Source organism: Triticum aestivum, chromosome 1B, assembly GCF_018294505.1.
Source record: "Triticum aestivum cultivar Chinese Spring chromosome 1B, IWGSC CS RefSeq v2.1, whole genome shotgun sequence".
NCBI lineage: Eukaryota > Viridiplantae > Streptophyta > Magnoliopsida > Poales > Poaceae > Triticum > Triticum aestivum.
The window spans coordinates 692,442,390-692,448,212 of NC_057795.1; positions in this window are offsets into that span (position 1 = coordinate 692,442,390).

The following is a 5,823-nucleotide window of genomic DNA, read 5'->3' on the forward strand; positions in this document are numbered from 1 at the left end:
GTGGGGCGAGGTAAGAGTCACCAGAGCCGCACCATCGACGGAGGCGCCATCGCATCCGAAACCCTAGCCATGGGGACGTTGTCGGGGAAGGACGCATGCAAAAGGAGCAGCACGACCGGCCTTGAGGTCCGGCGCGTCGATGGCCTGCCTGGCATCGGGCGCCCTCATGGAGACGCCAGAGGAGGAGGCTGGTGAAGCAGCGACGGCTGGGATCAACTGCTAGGGTGGAGTACAACGAACCCCTCCCTACAGCGAGGTGTACGGCAGCCGTTTGAGGATCCCGCAAACCCTAGGTCGCATTCCGTCGTGGTCCGGCCAGCTTGACGGAGCGGCGCGCATCGAAGCATGCGCGCGCCGGCGAGCCAGCTGGCCGCGACACCGAGGATGCAGGGCGTTGGATCTGCTGTGGGAGGTGGAGGGAGGGAGCGGAAGATGGGGAACGATGGGCGGCGCGTGGATCTGGCGTCATCAGGCTTGGATGAATGGGCGGCGTGAGGAAGGGAGGGACGATGGTGGTGGCGGCGCAAGGGAAGGGGAGGTGGCGGCGGCGATCTGGAAGGGGAGGAGGAGAGCTCTCTCTCTCTCTCTCCGCATCAGGCACAGCGGGTGGGTGGGTGGGACACAGCGGGTGGGTGTGGGACTGTGGGTGGGTGGGTGGGTGGATGGATGGATGGATCTGTGCCATGTCATCGATCCATGGCACACATGTTTCCACCAATGATGATTAAGCTTATGCAATTGTTTTTTTTCTTTTTTTTCTCTTACATATTTTCTCACCCATGTAAATAACCTATCCAATATTTACTGCAAAAGGGCACCATTTCATTTTCAAAAATATTATACAATATTGACTAACTCGGGGAGGATTCGTTGCAACTCCGGCGACCCTCGACGATATTACATCACAACACTAGCGGCCTGACAATGCTTCATTGCAACTCCGCCGGTCCCGACAATGTTGGATCATAGCACCCGCGGTCCGCGGCGATGCTATGTTGCATCACTGGTGACTATTTGCAGCACCACCTTCTGTTGCAACCCCCAGCAACCTTGCGACACCATCCTCGTGTGCATGACCGGTGGCCACCACCCGGCAGCCTGCGGCGCCACGCATCACTACCCCACACCAAGAGCTTCGACACCCCTCGCATCAACAAATCGTCACCACCGTCGTCGAACATCAGCCATCATAGAAATGCTCAAATGTTATGGTAGATCAATGGCTTTCAAGCCAAATGATCAATCCTATGGCCACATTCATGGCATAGTTTGTTCAAATGATCTCATGTTGTGCACAAGGGTGTATATTGGAATGGCAAACAATGTTGCCTAAGGAAGTTTTCATTTTCTTTGCACGGAAAATTAATTTTCCATTTTCCGAGTGCCTGAAATGAGTTTTTTTTGTGAAGGACCTACCATATATTTGTTGCAAAATTGGACCTAATCAATTTTATAAAATACTAGGCCATATTTAATGCACAATTGACCAAATGGTTGGGTGTAAAAAGTTTTGATCCACCTCTGGTGAAAAAGACAAATTCCCGCCGATTCAGCTCGAAGCGGGTTAAATTTGAACTGAAGCTGCCTCATAGTTTGCTATTTATTTTTTCCAAAAATCATTTCTAGGTACATAAGTATCTATTTAATCAGAGAAACACCAAAAAATTCCAAAATTCAACCACTAGCTAGGAATGGTCAAGCCCGTCGTTTTGACCGCATTTTGAAACGGGCATAAAAAATTCAAAAAAAATCAAAAAATTGGAAAACCTTCGCATTGTGTCATTATATGTGACCGAGTTTCCAGGAAAAATAATAAACTTGTAATACGGTAATTATTTTAAAAAAGTGTTCTCAGAAATGAGCTATCAAGTGTGAAGATTCATGGCGTTCAAGCCAAATGATCAATCTTATGGCCACATTCATGGCATAGTTTGTTCAAATGATCTCATATCGTGCACAAGGTGATTGGAATGGCAAACAATGTTGCCTAAGGAAGTTTTCATTTTCTTTGGACGAAAAAACCATTTTTCATTTTCCGAGTGCCCAAAAGGAGGTTTTTTTGTGAAGGACCTCCCAAATAATTGTTGCAAAATTGGACCTAATCAATTTTCTAAAATACTAGGACATATTTAATGCACAACTGATAAAATGGTTGGGTGCAAAAAGTTTTGATCCACCTCTCATGAAAAAGACAAATTTCCGCCGATTCAGTTGGAAGCGGGTCAAATTTGAACTGCAGCTGCCTCATGGTTTGCTATTTATTTTTTCCAAAAATCATTTCTAGTTACATAAGTACCTATTTAATCAGAGAAACACCAAAAAAATTCCAAGATTCAACCACTAGCTAGGAACGGTCATTCCCGCCGTTTTGACCGCATTTTGAAACGGACATAAAAAATTCAAACAAAATCAAAAATTTGGGAAACCTTCGCATTGTGTCATTATATGTGGCCAAGTTCCCAGGAAAAATAACAAACTTGTAATACGACAATTATTTTAAAAAAGTGTTCTCAGAAATGAGCTATCATCTGTGAAGATTCATGGCTTTCAAGCCAAATGATCAATCTTATGGCCACATTCGTGGCATAGTTTGTTCAAATGATCTCATATTGTGCACAAGGGTGCATATTGGAATGGCAAACAATGTTGCCTAAGGAAGTTTTCATTTTCTTTGGATGAAAAAACCATTTTTCATTTTCCGAGTGCCCAAAAGGAGGTTTTTTTGTGAAGGAACTCCCAAATAATTGTTGCAAAATTGGACCAAATCAATTTTCTAAAATACTAGGACATATTTAATGCACAATTGACAAAATGGTTGGGTGCAAAAAGTTTTGATACACCTCTCATGAAAGACAAAATTCCGCCGATTCAGTTGGAAGCGGGTCAAATTTGAACTGCATCTGCCTCATAGTTTGCTATTTATTTTTTCCAAAAATCATTTCTAGTTACATAAGTACCTATTTAATCATAAATACATGGTTTGGTGGAGATACGTCGAGGTTTGGGCGGTGGCCGAGGGCCCCAACTCTAGAGCGCGTAAACTCGCATGCCCACCGCATGCTCACTGCGTGAACGTGGCGTTGCCATGTGTTCTGGGCGGCCTAGGTATGTCTAGTGGGTTGGGAACTCCCCAGGTAGGTGCTAGGAAGAAAATCACAACATAAGATTCTCACGAGGAGACCGATCGAAGCTCAAACATGAATAAGCAGCCAAGTGTTTGATTTGCGGTACGGGAAATGCACATGGCTAATGGGCGTGAGTTTTGGCTGAGGATGATCAGTTACTAAGAAGATCGTCTTCACAAATTTTCACCTCAAAAGGAGGAGCCTAGGTAGTACTTGCTTTACAAAGTACCACACTGGACATAAATACGAATGTTGAAGCTCGGCTCAAAATAATGAATGGATTGAGCTGGCATTTGGTGGAGGATGGTTATTTGGGCATAGGAAAACACTGTAGAAAACAGATACTATTTGGACATGCCAAAGTGGTACTTCCTTCACAAAGTGCTGCTCTGAACAGAATAGGAAAATGAATATTTTCAAATTATTTTTGAACTAGGCAAGGAATGTTTTTGACATATTTGAAATATATGATCCAAACATTTATGAGATTTTTTTGGGATTTTGGGAATAACAGAAATATAGGTTGCTTCACAACCTAGGGCAAAAAATGCCACATGGACATGACACATAGGCAAAACTGATGAGATGGCGCCTAGTCATCACAACCCACCACAATCTACAAGGCTATGACCATCTATATTGGTCATTAACAACTAGAAATAAGGTAGCGGACTAGCACTGTTTGCTTTGTGACCATTTCGTGTAAGGAAATTACGACCTTTCTGACCAAAATGGTCGCAATGGTTTAGGGTTTGGAGCCCCCCGAACAGCTTTTGACCAATTGGTCTGAAATGATCATAGATATATGACAAATTCTTCCAGGGTCACTGATAGAAGGTCACTAGTTTTCGGTTAATAAAATTCTAGAATGAATAATAAACATTTATCATGATGTAAGGAAATAAATAATAACTTTATTATTGCCTCTAGGGCATATTTCCTTCAGTCTCCCACTTGCACTAGAGTCAATAATCTAGATTACACATTAATGATTCTAACACCCATGGAGCCTTGGTGCTGATCATGTTTTGCTCGTGGAAGAGGCTTAGTCAACGGGTCTGCAACATTCAGATCCGTATGTATCTTGCAAATCTCTATGTCTCCCACCTGGACTTGGTCCCGGATGGAATTGAAGCGTCTCTTGATGTTCTTGGTCTTCTTGTGATATCTGGATTCCTTTGCCAAGGCAATTGCACCAGTATTGTCACAGAAGATTTTCATTTGACCCGATGCACTAGGTATGACACCTAGATCGGATATGAACTCCTTCATCCAGACTCCTTCATTTGCTGCTTCCGAAGCAGCTATGTACTCCGCTTCACATGTAGATCCCGCCACGACACTTTGTTTAGAACTGCACCAACTGACAGCTCCTCCGTTCAATATAAACACGTATCCGGTCTGCGATTTAGAATCGTCCGGATCAGTGTCAAAACTTGCATCGACGTAACCATTTATGACTAGCTCTTTGTCACCTCCATAAACGAGAAACATATCCTTAGTCCCTTTCAGGTATTACAGGATATTCTTGACCGCTGTCCAGTGATCCACTCCTGGATTACTTTGGTACCTCCCTGCTACTTATTGCTAAGCATACATCAGGTCTGGTACACAACATTGCATACATGATAGAGCCTATGGCTGAAGCATAGGGAACATCTTTCATTTTCTCTCTATCTTCTGCTGTGGTCGGGCATTGAGTCTGACTCAACTTCACACCTTGTATTACAGGCAAGAACCCTTTCTTTGCTTGATCCATTTTGAACTTTTTCAAAACTTTATCAAGGTATGTACTCTGTGAAAGTCCAATCAAGCGTCTTGATCTATCTCTATAGATCTTGATGCCCAATATGTAAGCAGCTTCACCGAGGTCTTTCATTGAAAGAACTTTTATTCAAGTATCCTTTTATGCTCTCCAGAAATTCTATATCATTTCCAATCAATAATATGTTGTCTACATATAATATTAGAAATGCTACAGAGCTCCCACTCACTTTCTCATAAATATAGGCTTCTCCAAAAGTCTGTATAAAACCCTATGCTTTGATTACACTATCAAAGCGTTTATTCCAACTCCGAGAGGCTTGCACCAGTCCATAAATGGATCGCTGGAGCTTGCACACTTTGTTAGCATCCTTTGGATCGACAAAACCTTCTGGTTGCATCATATACAACTCTTCTTCCAGAAATCCATTCAGGAATGCAGTTTTGACATCCATTTGCCAAATTTCATAATCATAAAATGCGGCAATTGCTAACATGATTCGGACAGACTTAAGCATCGCTACGGGTGAGAAAGTCTCATCGTAGTCAACCCCTTGAACTTGTCGAAAACCTTTCACAACAAGTCGAGCTTTGTAGACGGTAACATCAGCGTCAGTCTTCTTCTTGAAGATCCATTTATTCTCAATGGCCCGCCGATCATCGAGCAAGTCAACCAAAGCCCACACTTTGTTCTCATACATGGATCCCATCTCAGATTTCATGGCCTCAAGCCTATTTTGCGAAATCTAGGCTCATCATCGCTTCCTCATAGTCCGTAGGCTCATCATGGTCAAGTAACATGACCTCCAGAATAGGATTGCCGTACCACTCTGGTGCGGATCTTACTCTGGTTGACCTACGAGGTTCGGTAGTAACTTGATCTGAATTTTCATGATCAATATCATTAGCTTCCTCACTAATTGGTGTAGTCGTC